This window comes from Bubalus bubalis, chromosome 8, assembly GCF_019923935.1.
Source record: "Bubalus bubalis isolate 160015118507 breed Murrah chromosome 8, NDDB_SH_1, whole genome shotgun sequence".
Taxonomy (NCBI): Eukaryota; Metazoa; Chordata; class Mammalia; order Artiodactyla; family Bovidae; genus Bubalus; species Bubalus bubalis.
In genome coordinates this window covers 47246396-47267937 of record NC_059164.1, presented here as the reverse complement: position 1 = coordinate 47267937, position 21542 = coordinate 47246396, and the positions used below count along the sequence as shown (strand labels likewise).

Sequence of the window (21542 nt, the reverse complement as noted above, 5' to 3'; positions counted from 1 at the left end):
GGCCTTGGAAGACCCAGGACTCCATCCTGTTCCTTAGCTCAGGATGACATATAGACTTCACTTTATCTTTCTGGAACCTTTTGTGAAAATTTGATTTTCTCCTGTTAATCTGTCTTACATTACTTTAATTATTAGGCCAGTCAGAAAAACCTAGAAGGGTAGAAGAAGGTTTTCTTCTTCCCCAGCAGGAGGAAGAATGGGTATAAAGTTCTCAAACTGAGTGTATCAGAATCACCTGGAAGGCTTGTTAAACAGGGTGCTGGGATCCACCCCAGAGCGCCTGGTTCAGGGAGGGTTGAGCTGAGCCCCAGGGATTTGCATTTCTAATGAGTTCCAGGTGATGCTGATGCAGGTGATTATTCCAGCATCACACTTTGAGAGTCCACACTTATAAAGGATAGATGTGGCCTTGGCCACCGAGGACGGCAGGCGTGAGTGGAGCTGACAGTCTTCGGGGCCCCTTCTCCTGATGGTGAGTGGGGGGAAGCTAGTGTGGATGGTATGCTTTGCATCAGAGGCCTTGCCTTTGCATCTGCCAGGTGCTCTGGGGTCTTGCCAACCAGGGAAGACCCTGGTTTATGCTTATTTATTTGCTTGCCTGCTCCAGTCTGAGCTGGGGAGGCCCATGTTTATGAATTCCCAGAGCCTTTGGTCCTTAATTCAAGACGAAGACAAGACAGGCAAGTTTCTCTGTGGTCTCCCTTTGTGGACAGAATTTTTTTCAAGTCCCCTCTCTCCACTGTAGTTGTACATCTTCAAGTGCTCTAGCTTCAGCTGGCTTGCATGTGTTTAATTTTTGCTCTTTGTTACTCTCTTAGGATTTAATTCATGGTTAATTTCTCAACATGGATGCTTAGATCAGTTTTTTTCTGCCCACCCCCCCACCCCTCTGCTCTTTTCCCCTAATACAGGCATTTAAGTTCCAGCTTTTTATCTGGAGTTAGTTCAAGCCTTGGCCTTCCTTTCCTAAATGACTATTAAAATCCAAACTCCTTGGTTGGGAAAAACAGCCTACATCCCAGGGCAACTAAAACCAATGGGCTTACTTAACACCCTGGCCTTCAGCTTCTTCTATGTTGTTTTCAGTCCTAGGGGATTCTCTCTTTCTGAGTCATTTCTGGGTGTCTTACATAAGAAGCTTTTCAGGACCCCTGTTCTGTCATAGTGCAGGAAATAATTGTCTATAGATAAAAACACCTACAGACCATGAGGATAAAATGAGATAATAAAGCCCTTCGTGCTTGCCAGAGAAGAAGTTCTTGGCAAATATTAGCTGCTTTTATTATCATTAGTGTACCTAGATCTCAGTGGGTAACTAGTGACAGAGGTAAAAAAAAAAAAAAAAAAATCCTGATATAGAAGGCAGATCTTTCCAGGAATGGTGATGGAGAGAGGAGGGATCATGGCACCATCAAATTTTAAAAAAGATTGTGTGTGTATGTGTATGTGGGGTGTGTGTGTGTGTGTGTGTATGTGTATAAACTTCTAAATAGGCCCAGAAAACTGATCCAATAAAAATTTTTTCTTAAGAATTCTTTTATTGAAATACGGTTGATATACACCTGTAACATATACAATGTGTGTCTTCCGTCATGTCTAACTCTTTGCGACCCCTTGAACTGGAGCCCAACAAGCTCCTCTGTCCATGGGATTTTCCAACAGTGATTCACAGTTTAAAAGGTTACACTCCATTTATAGTCAGTATAAAATGTTTGCTATATTCCCTGTGTTGTACTATATATCCTTCTAGCTTATTTTATACCGAATAGTTTGTACTTCTTATTCCCCATCCCCCTATCTTGTCCCTCCCTGCTACTCTCCTCCTACTGGTAACCACTAGCTTGTCTATTTATCTATGAATCTGCCTCTTGTTTTGTTATATTCACTGGATTGTTATATCTGTTAGATTCCACATATAGGTGAGGTCATACAGTATTTGTCTTTCTCTGTCTGACTTATTTCACTTAGCATAATATCCTACGAGTCTTACACAGAGGGAGAAATTTGGAACTCAGTTCAGGGTCCCGTCCATAGCTACTAGGGCTCAGCAGGCACAGGTCATGGGGCACCATTTGTAGACTGAGATGTCATAGTGGCTGTGACCAGACAAAAGACACACTCCCCTGAGGATCGCACTTCGTCAAAGATAAAAAGGAAGCAAGGAAATTTTTTAAAAGCTGGGCTATTTTAAGGCAGTAATTAGGAATGTCCTTGCTGCTTTGCAGGTGCACACCCTTTGTTAAATTAACTGCTGAGAATGAATGATTAGTGTAGCTTTCTGTGTTTTCTCCTGACCTTGCTCCAAAAGCTCTGGGAGTCCCCTGATGAATCGGGTGGGTAAAACCAAGTTGTATTCAGTCCCTCAAAACTATTTGAGGCAGGAGAGCTGAGTACTAGATTCCTAACAGCTGTGCTATTTGGCATCTCTCCAGCGTTTTCTTCCTGAATGCTCTTTCCACTCTGTCTTTGCTGTGCCTTTATCTCTTCTCTTGTCTCCTCTCTTCTGCCCATCTTCTCCCTATCTCCAGTAGGACATGTCAGCTGTCCCCACCCCACACCACATATCATATATCAAGTTCCAGCTGGGTTGTAAGATAGAGGCCATGGGTTCTCGGGAGGACTGGGGACACTAGGCAGTCCATCACCTCCAGAACTAAAGTATTAGGCAAATGATCAAGAGGCAGTGTGGGTGGACCTGGGAACAGATGGGGCCTGTTCACTGTAATCATGCAAAGGTTAGTTATCAGAATGAGAAGCCAACAAGGTCAGAGCAGCAACAACAAGGAAGCTGGTCATTTGAGCCAGGGCATAGTCTCCTTGGTTTACTCTCCAGGTACAGGACTGGCCCATAATGAACAGCAGTGATGACTGGGGAAGGGGATGCAGAGCTGGGGCCGAGTGGCCACTCCCAGGGGCCTCTGGCTGGGGCCTGGGTTAAGCAAGAAGCAGAGGCCTTCCTGTCACCCCACCCCCACTCTACCCCATCAGCTCCTCTAAACCCCATTGGGAAGAAGGCCAGGAGTGGTGGGTGTGGTGAAGCTCAGCATAGCTGGCATAATGGTTCCACTCACTTGGGCTTTGGATCACCTCTGGGAATGTGTGTCTTTATTTCTGAAGAACTTCAACATAAAGCCTTCTAGAAAGATAACTTCTCCCTGAAGTCAGAAGACCTAGATCTCACCAGGTCATTTCTGATAAGAGGAGAACTATGTGGACATTGGTCAAAAAGCCAGCAAAGCGGGAACAGTAGAAAGTGGTGAGGTGAGTGCCTTAGGACGCTGGCGGGTGAAGCTGCCCGGGGTGAGCACCTTTCTCTGGACTGAGGGGGCCAGAGGTTGAGGTAGTTCATAGACTCAGGCTTGGGGCTCCCTGTGAAAATGAGGCCGAGCTAGGAGTCATCCCACCAAGAAGCATGGTCACCTATGACTTATTCTTGCAAACAGGGATGGTTTTATTGCGATCTTGCTGTTAAATAGCCTCATAATGCACCTGTCCAAGCATCGCTTCTTGACTACTTCTTTGGCTTTCTCATGAGTTAATGGGAGTATAAGAAAGGGAATGGGGCAGGTGCTTGGGTCCCAAGTAATTCTATTTCAACCCTTGAAACTCATGATGGTGGCATGTGGGCCACGTGGACGGGAAGAGGAGAGAAGAAAGCATGTGGACACATCCACCCGGAATCCTAATCAACACTGAGGGAAACCAGAGGCTTTTAAATAGTGAGGAAGGTACTCAGAATCCAAAGATAGTGTTCATCCTCCAAGTAATCAGATTGTAAATTAATTATACTGTTAAGCTATTCAAAGAGCAATTAAAATTAAAGTATTTACAAAGTGGGCTCCACATACCATCATATTTGCTCACAATAACTACCACTTAGAGAATGGTGAACTCAACCCTTGCTGCAAATCATCTCATTCAGTTTTCACAACTTCTTTATGAAGAAGGCCTTGAATTTTTTCCAGTTTTATAGATGAGGAAACTGAGGCCCCCAAAGTTTAAATAACTTTTCCACAGTCTACACAGCTGGTAGTCAAAGCTGGAATTCTCACCCAGTTCTGACCTCCAAGCTTTGAACCACTATAGACCTGACAGATAGGGATTAATTAGCTGCATTTCACAGAGCAGTTTACAGATTAAACTATATGAAATAAGATTTTTTTCATTTTAACTTATATAAGACAATGCTGTATACTGCAACCTGAAAGAGACTAAGTAAATTCATGAAAGTTATCCAGAGAAGTAAGTGTCCTCCTAAGACATACTTTCTTCTACTGCCCTCAATCTGGGAGTAAATATCTAGTTTATTCCCAAATGATTGAATAAGGATCTCGACACTTTGTGGGGACAGGTGTTGTGACAAAGATACAGGATTTGTAAAAGAATCGCTCAGTAGACATCTTTAGGTGAGGCTCTGAGATCATAGAGAGCAAAGTCCTAGAGAGGGCAGGGATGGCTTACAGCCTGCATTCCAGATGGAGGGAGAAGTCCTGCACTCTGGGACATGAGGAAGAAGAGTGACTTCAGGAACTTGAAGTAGTTGGGCTTGGTTAGAACATTGGCCTTAGATTGGAGAATGAGGGATTATTGCAGGGGTACCTCACAAAGTGCCTGAAAATATTACAGAGGTTTACACAAAGTGAAGTGAAAGGCATTCAGCTGTGTCCAACTCTTTCCAACCCATGGACTATACAGTCCATGGAATTCTGTAGGCCAGAATACTGGAGTGGGTACGCTTTCCTTTCTCAGGGATCTTCCCAATGCAGGGATTGAACCAGGTCTCCCTCATTGCAGACAGATTCTTAACCAGCTGAGTCACAAGGGAAGCCCAAGGTTTACACAAAGCAGCCTTTAATTATTTTAAGCACTGAAATGACTCAGTCAAGTTTGTGCTTAGAATATTCTCCCTGTATGTGTTTGCGGGCTGGGTTACAGTGCATACCTGGGGGACTAGTTATAAGAAATCCAGACAAGACATAATGTGTGCCTGACCTAAGTCTCAGAGGGGACCAAAGGCCAGAATGATTTGGGACTACTTAGAAGATAGAGTTGACAGATCTTTGTGAGTGATTTAGAAGCTTTAGGGGCATTCTACAAATGATAAACATGTTTGGAATCTACAAATAAATTCTCAGCCTTAACCAAATCTTAAAGAGACTGTCCCTCAAACTTCCAGAGGGGGAAGGGTGAATTCTCTTTAAAAAAAAAAAAAAAAAAAGCCCCAGGCCACAAAGAGCTATGCCCTCTCTTTAAGAAAGATAGTAACAAGGGAGGAATGTCCTAGTCTGGATACTAGTCACCATGGGATGTCTCCCCACTCGTGATGGGGATGACATTCTGCAGTATGTACTTACCTGACATACTGGCCAACATTCATTTGGACGTGCCTTTGTGTTGGCAAATACTCTAATCATCACCCCAGCTGTTTCACTGAGGGGATAGCCAAACCAACCTACTTTCTTGGTGAGAGAAGTGTTACATGAGGATATTATGTTCTGAATCCTCACTCAATAGAAAACATTTTCAAATATCCCAACATTCTTGGGAGGAAGAGAAGGTTAGTTGCTAGAATCTGAGGACAGGATTTGCTGGCTGGTATTAAATGCCCAGGAAAAACTGTTCAGAAAGATCTCTTGTGTAGGGGTTTAGGGCTTATCTGGTCACTGGAAGAGAAGGGAGCTCTCTCAGCTCTGCCGGAAGCTGCTTGGATCTCACACTGGGAATCTCAGTACTCTGAGCCCCATGTGTGTTAGTTCTCAATCTGTGCATATAGTTCCTATTCTTGGAACCTTGTGATAGTGTCTGCACTATTCCAGCTTCCTCACAGGAAGTGGCAGAAGGGCTTTATAGGGCTTTGATTCTCCCTCTGACCTCAAATTCAGTGAAAATAGAAAAAGTAATTTTGTATGTACCCATAGGAAAGTTCTCAGACTTTCCTTTTGATTGAAGTCAAGTCAAAACTCAACCTCTTAAAAAAACTTAGTCCACTTGAGAAAAAAATGCCACTCAACCTCTTCCTGCTGTAAAACAAGTAAAAAGAAAGCTGTGTTATCATTAAGCAAGTCCTTTGGCCATTTACCAAAGCAAATTTCTGAAGGCTAGCCCACAAAAGAAGTTAAGCCCATTTAAAACTTGCCCCTGGAAACCTTTATCTCTCTACTCCATACGGTCTACAAGAATTTTAGAAGGCTTGAAAATATGAAGAAGACTTCTTAAAACTCCCCTAAGCAGCCCAGTGAAAAGGTTTCTAAGGTAGATGCATTAATCAATAGCTTTCAAAGGAGCAAGGCTCCCCGTGATTATCAGGAAAGACATCTGTCAGAGATGGAGAACTGCTTGGTGGGAGCAGAAAACACACTGCCCAATTAAGTCATTCTAGATAATCTGTGTGTTGGCAGTGCCTCATGGTCCATGTCCCCTACAATTTAGGTGTCTAGAAAATGACAGATCAGCTGACATGAATCCTCACATTTTACTCTCTTTCTCTTGCCCTGTTCTCTATTGCTTGGACCCTGTGTTTCTGGGGCTGTGGATGTGTTTATCACACACACAGTGTCTCCTCTGATGAAGCCAATAATGCGCGTGGTCAAAGGCTGGTCATTAAGGGGCTGGCCGTACTTGCAGCTGCCCTTGCTGAAACCTGGAGCTGGGGCAGAGTGGAAGCAGAAGACTGCCTCAAACTGAGGATAGCTCAGGACTGCCCTCATCTTCATGTATTTTGTGAATATAACTGGGGCCACATAGTCTCCAGGAGCACAACTCCCCCATCAAATAAAAGATGACTAAGCTAAAATGGGATGGAGTGTGGTCATAACCCTCTGGAGTGCCCTGTTCTCGAAGTCTGAATTTTATAGTATGACTAATGTCTTAGGAAGACTTTTTTCTGATGCAAATGTAGGGCATCCATGTGGCTCAAGAGGGGCACCCTTTCTCTTCAACCTTTGCTGTTTCAGGAGGTTCCATTATGTTCCTGAGATAGAAACAGTCTGCAGTCATTAGGACTATATTTTTCTCTTGAAATAATGAATTAACTATAGATGAAAAAACATATTTCAAAGACACTGTAGGCTAAAATAGGTTTTGTTTATTGGTCTGGGAACATAATCCTCAAACAATACTATTTCAGTGAGTAGTTACTTTCCAGGGTTACAAAACAACTGATGTGTAAATACAATTGAGAACACAGCTCATTTGAAAGTTAAAGATTCCCTTATTGACACTGAGTAAAAGGTGTAATAAGATAGTAAACATTCTGTGACATGGTCTGTTGTGTTCCAAATTCCATAGTAATCCAGTTTTTAGCTAAACACTAGGTCTTTCAAAGATTCCCTTTCTGAGTCTTCTTGCAGCCAGCTGTGGCTGGGATGAGACTAATAAAATGATGACATTATATAATTTCAGCTATACAACATAGTGATTCAATAGTTTTATAGATGATACTCCATTTCAAGTTACTACAAAATAATAGCTATATTTCTCTTACTGTATAGTAGATACTTATTGCTTATTGATTTAATACACACAAATTTGTCTCTTAATCCCATACCCATCTTATCTTGCCCCTCCAACCTTTCTTCTCCCCACTGGTGACTACTTGTTTGTTCTATCTGTGAGTCTGTGTCTCTTTTGTTGTATTCATTCATTTGTATTACTTTTTAGGTTCTGGATATAAGTGATACCACACAGTATTTGTCTTTCTCTGACTTACTTTACTAACCTAATGCTCTCCAGGTCCATCCACTTTATTGCAAATAGGACAATCTTGTATTTTTAATAGATAATGTATGTGTTTTTGTGTAAGTGTTTATATATATATATATATATCTTTATCCAATCATCTGTTGAAGGACACTAAGGTTGGTCTCATATCTTGGTTATTGTATACATGCTTGGGTGCATCTATCTTTCAGTTTTTTCATTTTCTTTGGATATTTCTATTCCTGGGTCAGGAAGATCCTCTGGAGAAGGGATAGGCTACCCTTTCCAGTATTCTTGGGTTTCCCTTGTGGGGAAAGAATCTGCCTGCAATGTGGGATACCTAGGTTTGATCCCTGGGCTGTGAAGATCCCCTGGAGAAGGAAAAGGCTACTCACTTTAGTATTTTGGCCTGGAGAATTCCATGGGGTCGCAAAGAGTTGGACACAACTGAGCAACTTTCACTTTCATTTTAGATGTATACCCAGGAGTAGAATTCTAGATTATGCTGCTGCTAAGTCGTTTCAGTCGTGTCCGACTCTGTGCGACCCCATGGACTGCAGCCTACCCGGCTCCTCTGTCCATGAGATTCTCCAGGCAAGAGTACTGGAGTGGGGTGCCATTGCCTTCTCCGTCCTAGATTATATGTAGCTCTATTTTTAATCTTTTGAGAAACCTCCGTATTATTTTCCATAGTGGCTGCACTAGTTTATTTATTTTTTTTTTTTTTTTAATTTTATTTTATTTTTAAACTTTACATAACTGTATTAGATTTGCCAAATATCAAAATGAATCCGCCACAGGTTTACATGTGTTCCCCATCCTGAACCCTCCTCCCTCCTCCCTCCCCATTCCATCCCTCTGGGTCGTCCCAGTGCACCAGCCCCAAGCATCCAGTATCGTGCATCGAACCTGGACTGGCAACTCATTTCATACATGATATTTTACATGTTTCAATGCCATTCTCCCAACATTTGCACCAACCATGGGAATGTAAATTGTAAATCCCTTTTCTCTGCATCCTCGCCAACTTTTGTTATTTGTATTCTTTTTGATGATAACCATTCTGACTAGTGTGAGGTGATATCTCACCGAGGTTTTGATTTGTATTTCTTTGATTGGTGGTGTTGAGCATCTTTTCACACAACTGTTGGCCATCTGTATGTATGGGAAAGTGTCTATTCAGGTCTTCTGCTCATTTTGAAAACGGGTTTTGTGAGATTAAGTTGTAAAAGTTGTATAGGTATTTTGGATATTAACCTCTTACCATAAAGTTGCAAATATTTTCTCACACTAAGTTTTTTTTTCCTTTTTTTTTTCTTTTTTGGTCAGTAGTTTCCTTTGCTATGCAAAGCTTTTAAGTTTAAGCCCCATTTTCTTATATTTGCTTCTGTTTCTTTTGCCTGAGGAGACATACAAAAATTTTTACTGCAATTTATGTCAAAGAGTGTTCTATGTTCTCTTCTAAGGATTTTATGGTTTCAGGCCTTACATTTAGGTCTTTTAATCCTTTTTTTTTTTTTTTTCCTTCATGATTGATGGTTTTTGTTTTTTTTTTTTTTTTATTTTTATTTTTAAACCTCAAACACTGTATTAGTTTTGCCAAACATCAAAACGAATCCACCACAGGTATACATGTGCTCCCCATCCTGAACCCTCCTCCCTCCTCCCTCCCCACACCATCCCTCTAGGTCATCTCAGTGCACCAGCCCCAAGCATCCAGTATCGTGCATTGAACCTGGACTGGCAACTCGTTTCATACATGATATTACACATGTTTCAATGCCATTCTCCCAAATCTTCCTACCCTCTCCCTCTCCAACAGAGTCCATAAGACTGTTATATACATCAGTATCTCTTTTGCTGTCTCGTACACAGGGTTATTGTTACCATCTTTCTAAATTCCATATATATATGTTAGTGTTCTGTATTGGTGTTTTTCTTTCTGGCTTACTTCACTCTGTATAATAGGCTCCAGTTTCATCCACCTCATTAGAATTAATCCTTTTTTAAATTTGAGATTTTTTTTTTGGTTTGTTTGTATATAGTATGAGGCCATGTACTAATCTCACTCTCTGACATGCAGCTGTCCAGTTTTCCCAGCACCACTTATTGAAGAAATTATCTTTTCTCTAGTGTATATTTTTGCCTCCTTTGTTAAAGATTGATCATAAGTGCATGGCTTTATTTCTGGGCTCTCAATTCTGTTCCACTCATCTACATGTCTGCTTTTGTGCCAGTGCCATGCTGTTTGGATCACTGTACTTTTATAGTTTAATTTGATATCAGGGAACATCACACAAACAGGATTGTTCTTTTTTCTCAAGATTGTTTTAGCAATTTGGGGTTTTTTTTGTGTTTCCATATGAATTTTAACATTGTTCTAGTTCTGTGAAAAATGTCATGGGTATTTTAATAGGGATTGCATTAAACATGTAGATTGCCTTAGATAGTGTGACCATTTTAACAATATTCTTCAATCCAAGGATGCAATATAACCTCTCAGTTCTTTGGGTCATTTTTACATTCCTTCTTCAGTGTTGTATAGTTTTGAGAGTATAGGGCAATCACCTCCATTGATTTAGTTTACTCTTAGGTATTCTTTTTCGATGCAATTTTAAGTGGAGATTGTTTTCATTCTTTCTGATAATTCATTATTAGTGCATAGGAAAGCAATGGATTTTTGTTTATTAGTCTTGTATCCTACATCATTACTGAATTTTTTGTTCTAAAATTTTGTAGATGGAGACTTCAGAGTTTTCTGTATGTAGTATCATGTCAGCTGCAAACAATGACAGTTTTACTTTCTCCCTTCCAATTTGAACGCCTTTTATTTTTCTTGTCTGATTGCTATGGCTAGGAATTTTAATACCGTATTAAACAGAAGTGATGAGAATGGATATCCTTGTCTTATTCTGGAATTTAGAAGAAAGGACTTCAGCTTTTTACCACTGAGTATGATGCTAGTTGTGGATCTATCATAAATGGTCTTTATTATATTGAAATGTTCCCTCAATACCAACTTTGAGAGTTTTTATCATGAATGAATGTTGAATTTTGTGAAATGCTTTTTCTGTGTCTGTTGAGATGATCATATGATTTTTATCCTTGGTTTTGTTAATGTGTTGTATCATACTGATGGATTTGTATATACTGAACCTTCCTTGCATCCATGTAATAAATCCCACTTGACTGTGGTGTATGATCTTTTTCTATATATTAGTGAAGTCAGCTTGCTAATATTTTTGCATCTATATTCATTGAAGTTACTGGCCTATAATTTTCTTCTTTAGTAGTGTCTTTGTCTACTTTGGTACCAGAGTAATGGTGGCCTCGTAGAATGAATTTGGGAGTGTTTCCGATTCCATTTTTTTGGAATAGTTTGTGAATGTTAGGTATTAACTCTTTTTATGTTTGGTAGAATTCTCCTGTGAAGCTGCCTGGCCATGGACTTCTCTTGGGAGTTTTTTATTATAAATTCGGTTTCACTTCTAATTATTGGTTTGTTCAGACTCTATTTATTTCTGATTCAGTCTTGGCAGGTTGTAGGTTTTTACTAATAGAAGCTTGTCCATTTCTTCTGTGTTGTCCATGTTGTTGGCATATAACTATTAGGCCATGGTATTAAGACTTTTTGTCTCTGTAGTATGGGTTGTTATTTCTCCTCATTCATTTGAATACTCGCTCATGCCTTTTTGATGAGCCTGTCTAAAAGCTTGTCCTTTCTTTTTTCAGTCTTTAAAAACAAAACAAACAACTCAGCTCAAGGTTTCGTTGATATTTACTTTTTTGTTGTTGTCTCTTTTATTTACTCTCTGATCTTCATCTCTGTACTTCAACTGACTTTGACCTTTATTCTTCTAATTCCTTTAGATAATAATTTAAGTTGTTTGAAACTTTTTTTTTCCTGAGGTAGACTTGTATTGCTATAAACTACCTTGTTTGAACTAGTTTTGGTGCATCCTGTAGTTTTCAGAAAGTTGTGTTTCTACTTTCATTTGTCTTGAGATATTTTTTGATTTCCTCTTTGAGTCTTCATTGACCCATTGGGATTTTTTTTTTTTTTAGTGATGTTAAGTGTGCATATGTGTTTTTCCCATTTTCCTCTGTATAATTTCTAGTTTCATATATTACAGTCAGAAAAAATACATTTCTATCCTCTTAAATTCGTTTGAGCTGGCTCTGTTCCCTTTGAGTGTATACACTCCCCTCTTCTAGCACTGGTACCCTTGTTCCAGAGGGAGGTAGTGCTAGAGCAAAAGGGCCTGGTGAGGGCATTTGGCATGGATCAGGATGTGAGCTGTGGTGGTTCAGCTAGGGTCAGAGCCCCGGACTACTTTTGATGAGCTGCCTGTATTAGCATCCATAATGATTGCCCCACTCTGTCCAGACAGGTCTGAGCCTCCTTTATCTCTCACTTCTGAGCTCTCCCCTTGGCTTCCACTGCCCTCACCCTGGTGTGGAGCTGTGCTGCAAGGGCCTGTGCCATCTTGGCATGGGTTGGGGTATGGGCAATGGTGGTCTAGCCTCAGACAGAGATTGGAGCTGCTGCTTGTGCACTGCCTGTGTAAGTGCCAGTAGGGACTGCCTCTGCCTGACTCTAGCTGCTTTCATTTTGAGCTGCCTCTGTGTGCCACAGCTGAGCTCTATCCTCAGCCCTGGCAACTCATGCCCCACTGTGTACTGTGTCCTCAGGCAGGCAGAGTTGGCACCTTTGCTCTACTTGGGCTGAAGCACATATCAGGGTGGCTGTGCAGTTTTCAGCACACCCTCTTTTTAGGGAGCAGGTAAGCATCTGCACGCCCCTCATGAGTGCAGTCCAGGCTTCACACAGTCCTCCTGTTCATCTCACTGCCCTCCAACTAGCCAAGGGGGCTCATCTTCCCTGTGTTGGACCCCAAAGCTAGGATACCCAATATGTAGCTCAAACTAGCTCCTGTCCCTGGGAGGATCTCCTCGTCCCTCTGAGTCCCTTCCAGGGGCACAGGTCCCAAGCTGACGACTTCTCCTCCCTCTTACCTGATTCTCTGCAGCTCTTTCTTACAGCCTTGGTTGAACAGTTTTTCTGCCATTCTCTAGTGAGTTTTCAGGATTGTCCTGCACATAGATATATTTTTCATATGTTTGTGGAGGTAGGTGAGTTCTCCATCTTCCTACTCTGCTTTTGCCTGTTCTTTTTCCTCCTCTTATTGTCTTTCTTGGAATGCACATGCTGCTATCTCAGCTCATGGAGTCAAGGCCATCCATGGCAGTGCAACCAGATATAAGAAGTCCTGATCTTCTTTCCCAGGTGTTTATGAGAGGGAAACTGCTATTCAGTTTAAACTGTTGTCATTTGGGCCTTACGTCGCTCAGAGCTGAACTTAATTCTAGCAAACATGTACTTGTAACTCTTTAATAGAGACCCCTTCAACTCTGCCATTTTGGCAATCAATCAGCAGCTACATTAAAGTTGTCTTTGTAAATGAACCTTGCAAGCATGCAAACACTCTTCAGTATAAAGCAGCTCAGGTTAGTACAGGTTTTGATTCGCATGCAACTATTATCAATTGCTTCCAGTTGCCAGTAAACCTGGAAAATGTTCTATTAAATTTGCAAGTGGATTTATGCTTTTGGACTCATCCTGGAGGTCTGTGTCAAGGAAAAATATGAGGACTTGGTTATTTTCCCCTTTAACCCTTTTAAAATAAGCGAGATTCTGGTCCAATTGAAGGTAGAATGTAACTAGCAGTGTTACTGACCAGAGTGAAACCATTTTTTTACATTCTACATGTATCAGTTAGTTATTTCTGGAGCTGCTGTTCTAGGATGGCCTCACACATCTGGCAGTTGGCTGGCTGTCAGCTGAGTCAATGTGTGACCAGGCCACGTGTCTTTCATTATCTAACAGGCGTGCCTGGGTTTGTTTACATAGTGGTGGCCAGATTCCGAGAGAGACTGTGGAAATGTACAAAGTCTCTAGAGGCCTGAGCTCGGAACCAGCACACCATTGCTTGCATTCACATTCTGTGCCAGAGCAAGTCCCGAGGCCAGTCCAGAGTCAAGGGATCAGGGAAATAGACTGCACTCCTTGACAGTAGGGGCCTTAGAGTTACATTTCAACAGCTCTAGATACAGGAAGGGGTGAAGAATTGTAGCCATTTTTGTAATTTAATGTAAGACATTAACTTTTTGCATAAAACCTCCTCAGCTGTACTGATCAAACAGAACAGGGCACTCCCAAGAAAGCATATTACTTTCCTCATGGATTGTCTTAGTCCATTCAGGCTGCTATAAGAGAATCCCATAGATTGGATGGCTTATATACAAATTGATCACAGTTCTGGAGGCTAGAAGTCCAAGATCAAGGCCCTGCAAATTCAAGCGTCAGGTGAGAGCCCATTTCCTGGCTCATAGATGAAGTCATTTCACTGTGTGACCTCATTTGAGTGGAAGAAGGCAAGGGGGTTCTCGGGAGTTTTTTTTTTTTTTAATAAGGACACTACCTCAGCCATGAAGGCAGAGCCCTTCTAATCCTAATTAACTTCTAAAAGCCCCACTTCCTAATACCATTACATTGAGGGCTTAGGATCTCAACATAGGAATTTGGGAGGAATGTAAACATTCAGACCACATTAGTATTGTGGTTAGGATTTCTTCCTTGAGAATCAAGGGATTATAGCTTTAGTTCTTAGGTTTTCAACCAAATCACTGTAATCATTTAGTAATAGTTTCTAATCTCTTACTTCAAACCACACCAGCCAGGTCATAACAAAAGGTCTGTGAATTAGTGGAAATAGTAATTAAAGTTACCTTTGCGCCTAAACCTCACTGTTCATTTAAATAAAATTTATTAAGTTCTGGTTCTTTGCTAGAGGGTAGGGATGCCAAAGGAGTAAGACTCATACTCAATCCAACCCTTGATGGAGCCATAGTCTAGTCAGAGAAACATGGAAACAGCATAGACTAATTTGGTGTGTGGGGGATGCAGGTCACGTAGGCACAGTCTAGACAAAAATGATGTGGGAGGTTTCTCTCTGGAGGCAGATCAAGGACCACAGTCTCTGTGCTCCCACCCACATGCTTTCCTGACAATCCTCATGGTCCCCAGTTATCTTCTCAGGCTAGACCACATTCTGTCCCTGAGATGCCATTGAGGTGAAACAGACACCTCTGTGTGGGCCACTCTTGGAGCTCCTGTGGCTGTTCACCCTCGGATTGTGGAAGGACCTCTCTGATCTGAGTTACAAGGCTTCTGCCCAGGGTAGACCTATCTTTGGAGTGTTTTCCAGGAGCCCTCATGTTTCAAGTCTTTAAGGCCCTCAATACTTCGGTACTCCCTTTCTCTTTTAAGAAATGCAGAGGTGATGGAGGGAAGCTCCTCTGAGGAGGGAAACTATTTGACCTTGCTGCTCCCCGAAGAAGCTCTTCTTAGCAAGCATCTGGTGATCCAGGATGAAGACAGACATCAGCCTCAGGCTGAGATCTCTCCATGGCTGGGGTGTCCTTCGTCATTCTGTGTTGTAAGAGTTCCTATTGGCCCAAGAGTATTCTCCCACATCCTCTGCCCTCCTCTCTTCCAGCAAGCTCCCAGAAGCATGTGCTGTTGTAACATGTCCAGGCCATACCTCCCAGGTGGGAATGCTGGGTAGGCTGCCCCTTGGGGACTTCATCACACTGACTGTGTAGTTACATTTCTGGTTGTTTATGTAATTGAATTTCTTAAAATTCAGGCTCTTTGAACCAGAAGCTCTCCCCTTTCTAATACATGGCCACAGCTGAATACTTTCTGTCCAAGGTGGAATCTGCTTGGAGCTGCCATCCTCAGATTCTATAGACAGAGGTTAAAGGCCGGTATGATGGAGATTCTAAGAACTAGTAATGTCTCTTATGTACAAAGCTGTTGTTACAGAGCAGAGTTAGATACTTTTCTTGATCGATTTGAAAGCACTTATCATGTGGACCACAGTCTCCCACCAGTGCTATTTGTTTGCTTGATAATGAACCCTCATTGTAGTTTCTTTTCTGTTAACATAAATACAGAGAACTGGGTCTGATGACTTACTGATAAGCAGGGGAGCCCTAAACCACATGAAAATCAGATATATCCCACTTCATCGTTTCCTAAGAGGGTTTAAAGAATAGCAGTTAGTAATCGGTACTGAAGCTTGTCTCTGATAGAGCACGTATTCCCTCCTCTTGTCTGCTGGAGAAAATGACTGGGAGGAAGCATGAAGATCTGAGAAGTAGGGTGAAGAAGGCTGGCAGGTTATCTAGGTAGAGTTACTTAGGAACTCTAGAGATGTTGTATGGGCTGGAAAGGTAGGTGCTGGATAGGGCAATTTGATAGAACAGTGGTCAGACATGAATGTGTAGACAAATCACTTGATTCTGATTCAGTTGGTCTGGGGTAAGGTTTGAAGTTCTGCATGTCTATAAAACTCCAGGTGGTGATGCTGCTGGTTTGGGTACTACATCTTGCTAGCAAGATTCTGGACTGATCTGTCTCCCCTTCTGCCATTATTTCCCCAGAGAAGAGTTTGAACGGCTGACCAGTGGGTTGGTATTAGAAAGACCACTTATTTGTGAAATGTCTACTCTGTCAGAAACTGTGCCAAGGGTTTTCTGTGTACTGTCTTGTTCTGGTTGTTGTTGTTTAGTCACTAAGTTGTGTCTGGCTCTTTAGCAACCCCATGGACTGTAATCTACCAGGCTCCTCTGTCCATTGGATTTCCCAGGCAAGATACTGGAATCGGTTGCTGCTTCCTTCTCCAGGGATCTTCCCGACATAGGGATGGAACCTGTGTCTCCTGCATTGTAGGCAGATTCTTTACCACTGAGCCATTTGAGAAATCCTCTTGTTTTGGTTGCAACCCTGTAAAATAGACAACATTATCTCTGTTTGAGAGATGAAGAAATTGTAGTACAGGTACTTTTGGTTGCACATACACTATGTTTTTAGTAAATAAAGAATGACAGCATTTACAATACTGGGCATGGTACCGTGAATATAACAAACTGATATGTTGACTTGACAAATGGCTGGTCAGGTTATTTTTTTTTTTTTCCCCAGTGAAATAAATTCTCTGAAATCTAATCAAGCCTGTTTCTGTCTAGATACCTAAGCTTATATGATAGTTCAGTCAAGACACCACTCCTGCTAGAACAAGAAATCAAAGAAGGCCACCTTCTAGATTGTCCAACCATCCCAAGGACTTAAAGATTACCTCTCTCTAAGAGACATTTGAAGTCTGGAATCATATAATCATATAATGTACAACCTATGCAAACATACGTGTTCTGGTGATAAGCAACAACAAACTTCAAATCCACAAATGCTAAACTCAAGTTACAGAGAAGAAATTCAATCCATTTTTGGTGCTCTTTATTCTTTGTGTAGATCCAATTATCTATTTTTCATGGATTGTGACTTTGGTGTTGTATCTAAAAAGTCACTGCTGTACCCACGATCATGTAGGTTTTGTTCTCTATTCTCAGAGTTTTATAGTTTGGCATTTTACATTTAGTTCTATGACCTGTTTGGGGTTTTTTTTTTTTTTTTTTTTTTTGGTTTGTTTGTTTTTTGATTGCCTGTGCAGTGTGTGGGATCTTGGTACCCTGATCATGGATGAAACCTGGGCCCCCCAAAGTGGAAGCACAGAGTCCTAACCACTGGACCACTAGGTACATCCCATGTGATCCATTTTCTAGTTGTTTTTTGTAAAGTGTGTAAAGTCTATGTCTAGATTCATTACTTGTGGATGTCTAGTTGTTACAGTGTAATTTGCTGAAGAAGACTATCTTGGTTGCTCTATGTTGCCTCTTTTATCAAAAATCAATTGACTAAATTTACATGGATCCATTTCTGGGCTTTCCACTATGTTCCATTGATCTATATGTAAATTCTTTCACCAATACCATACTGTTCTGATTACTATAACTTTTTAGTAAATCTTGAAGTTGAGTAGTATCAGTATTTGAAAATTGTTCTTCTCCTTCAATATCATGTTGGCTATCCTGCTTCCTTTACCTCGCCATATAAAATTTAGAATCAGCATATTTGATATTCACAAAATTTGCTGAGATTTTGATTGAGATTTCATTGAATGTATAGATGAAATTGTGAAGAATAGACATCTTGATGAGATTGAGTCTTCCTAGCCATGGACATGGAATATCTCTCCATTTACTTATTTAAAAAAATAAATCAAGAAAGAACTCAGAGTCTGGTAGTTTACCTCATATAGATGATATACATGTGTTTTAAAAAAAACATATTCCAAGTACTGCATTGGACGGGAGACTAATGTAGATGATAATTGTTTCCTAATTTCAAATTCTACTTGTTTTTCACTGCTGGAATATAGAAAAGTAGTTAACTTTTGTCAATTATTAGCCATATATCCAGCAACCTTACTATAATCACTTACTAGTTCCAGGAGTTTGAGTTTATCCATTTTTTGGATCGTGTCATCTGCAGAGAAAGTTTTTGTTTTATGCCATTCCAACCTATAAACCTTTTATTTCCTATTCTTATCTTACTGCATTAATAGAACAAGTATGCTGAATAGGAGTAGTGAGATGGAACATTTTAGTCTTGTACCTTATCTTGGTGGGAAGACTTCAAGTTTCTTACTGTTAAGTATGTTAACTGTAGGTTTTTTTGGTAGATATCCTTTATCAAGTTGAAGAAGGGAACTTCTGTTTCTCATTTGTTGAGACTTTTTATTAATGGGTTTTTTTATTTTGTTAAATGCTTTTTCTGCATCTATTGATGTGATCATATGATTTTCTTTTGTAACCTGTTGACATGATTGATAGCATTAACTGATTTTTCAAATATTGAACTAGGTTTGAATATCTGTGATAAAACCCACTAACGCTGTTTCTCTCCCCGTGTTTCATTTTGGATAATTTTTATTGCTAGATCTGCAGAATCATTATTCTTTCTTCAATTTCTAAGTTGCCATTAATCCCATTAAGTATTGGGTTTTTTTTTCTTAAATCTTACATATTGTAGTTTGCTTCTACAGAAGTTCAATTTGAGTTTTTTAAAAATGCCATCTGTATCTCTACTTAACATACTCCACCTTCCCTATAGCTTTTTGATCATATGGAACACAGTATAACCATTTTAATGTACTTTATTAATTCCAACACCTATGGTGATTCTTGGTTTTTGATTAATGTCTTCTCACTATGGGTCATATTTTCCTGTTTATTTCATGCCTCGTAACTGTTTTTATTGGATAGCACACATTATGAAATGGACATTGTTGAACACTAGATATACTTTTGTGTTTCTATGAATACTCTTGATGTTCTGGGCTCAGTTATTGGAGATAAGTTTAACCTTTCATATCTCATGCCTAAGCATTCTTTCTTTTTTCAGCTTTGTTGAGGTATAATTGACAATTGAAATTATATTTAAACATAAAATATGTTTATCAAATCACCACAATTGATTTTTTTAATCAAATCACCACATATTTGATTTTTTGAAATCAAAATCAAATCACCACATATACATTGTGGAAAAATTCCAGTCGTCTAGTTAACACATTTATTACCTTATAGTCAGCCAAATAGTCACCTTGCTTTACTTTGGATTCTTAGAACTTATTTAACTTACGGATGAAAATTTGTACCCTTTTTACAATCCCTATTTCCTTTACCCCTCTCCTAGCCCACTCCCTAGCAACCACTTTTCTAGTGTTTCTATAAGTTTGATTTATATGTAGGATTTTTTTTAAGTGATGCTATGCATTATTTGTCTGGCTTATTTCATTTATCATAATGCCATCAAGGTCCATTCATGGCTCTTAAACTTTTTTAGGCAAGATCATAGCAGGGTTTTGTCTAGAATTAATTAGTGCTCATTATTGAGGCAAACTTTCTGAGTACTCTAACTCTGAGTGCCCTGTGGATTTTTCCAGTCTGGCTTGTAGGAATATTCCTCTAATTCTTTCAGGTGGTTCTGTCCTCAGCCTCTAAGTTTCCTCCCCTGCATTAGAGTAGTGTGCTAAATACTCAAGGAGGACCCTCTGCAGAACTATCTATTGGAATATGTGCTGCCTTGGTCTCCCTAGACTCAGCTCTGTTTTCTCAACCCAGGGAGTCTACTGGATCCCTCTGGGTTTCCTCTCCCTGTCCCACTGTCCCATGGCTTATAAACTCAAAGTAGTGAAGAGGGGCAATTGTAGGGCTCTCCTTATTCTCCCTGCCCCTCCCCTCCCCCTCAACCACTTTAGGTCGCTGTCTTACCAGCCTGACGTCCAAGTCTTGGGAACCATTGTTGTAAATACATCTTTACTTTTTTGGTGTTTCAGGTAGGAAGGTAAATCTGGTTCATGTTGCTTATGTTGTTCAGAGGTCAAGTTCCTGTAAGGGCATTTCCCCCACCAAGTAACTGGCAATGCAATATAATGGGAAAAAATTAGCAAGTGAAATCGCTCATTGTCCAAAAAAAAAAAAAAAGCCCTGGCAACAGTGATCTTGGGAACTGCTCAGAGAATACATAAGCTTGTTGATAAAATTTTTTAGATTAGATAAAAATATTCTGTATGTATTTCCTGATTGAAGGAACATGTCATATCATAGAATGCCAATGGCTCTGAAAAAATAAAAGTGGTTATTACCTTGGGCAAGTACTTAGTATTACTTCTAGTACACTCCAACCTACCAGGAGTTTTATTTCCATGAATCAATTTTCCCAGGACATGATAGTCTCTGTGTTAATCATACTCCAAATTATTTTTCTTCTTTTTACCTTTAGACTCCCTTCACTTATTAACCCCCACCCAACTTCTGGCAGCCACAAGTCTGTTTTCTGTATCTGTGAGTTTGTGATTGGGTTTTTGTTTTGTGATTATTTTGTCGATTGCACATAAGAGAGATTTTAAGAGTATTTGTCTTATCTGACTTATTTCACTTAGCATAATGCCCTCAAAGTTCATCTCTGTTGTTGAAAATGGCAAGAGTTCCTTCTTTTTATGGCTGAATAATGCTCCATTGTGCATATATGCCAGATTTCTTTATTCAGCCGTTGGTGAACAGGTAGGTGGTTTCCACATCTTGGCTGTTGTAAATAATCCTGCAGTGAATGTGGGGGTGCATATCTTTTTGAGTTAGAATTTTCGTTTCTTTGGATAAATACTCAGAAGCAGATTGCTAGATCATATGGTAGTTCTATTTATTTTTTTGAGGAATACCCATACAGTTTTCCATAATAGCTGTACTATCTAACATTCCCACCAACAGTGCACAAACGTTCCCGTTTCCCCCCACATCCTTGCCAACATTTACTTTCCTTTCCTTTTCTTTTTTTTTTTTTTTTTGATAATAGCCATTCTGACAGGTGTGAGATGATTGCTCATTGTGGTTTTAATTTGCATTTCTCTGATGCTAAATAGCATTTTGAAGCGTGCAAAGATACAAATTTTATTTCCTCATTATGGCTACCTGGTTTGCACACCTGGTTTAGTCTCTTTGGGTGTTGGTTTCAGGTTTAGACTATGTATTGGGGTTCTCTAGAGAAACAGAACCAGTAGATTATATATCTATAAAACTTAGAAAGTTATATAAGTTATTGGCTCATGTGACTAAGGATGCTGAGAGGTCCCTTGGTCTGCCATCTGCAAGCTGGAGACTCAGGAAAGCTAGTGGTATAGCTCAGAAGCTTGAGAATGAGAGAGCCAATGGTGTAGATTGCAATCTGAGCCTTCAGGTCAGAGTGCTGAGGGCAGGAAAGATTGATGTCTCAGCTTATGCAGTGAAGCGGAGAACAAGTTCAACCTTCCTCTGCCTTTTTGTTCTATTTAGACCGTCAACAGATTGGATGATGCCCAATCTGCTTAGCAATATTTTTA

The 21542-nt window shown here is 40.3% G+C and overlaps 1 protein-coding gene across 3 annotated transcripts in view; it reads left to right on the top strand.

The window, feature by feature from the left end:
* Positions 1-354: 354 nt before the first annotated feature.
* Positions 355-21542, top strand: part of NAMPT (nicotinamide phosphoribosyltransferase) — a 387332-nt gene continuing 366144 nt past the window's right edge. For 2 of the 3 annotated variants that reach the window (XM_006042817.4, XM_044946592.2), the window contains exon 1: positions 358-472. The gene's annotated coding sequence lies outside the window, so the exon portion shown is untranslated. Of the gene's footprint in view, positions 473-21542 lie in introns of all 3 variants that reach the window. The other variant, XM_044946593.2, reaches the window with a different exon arrangement.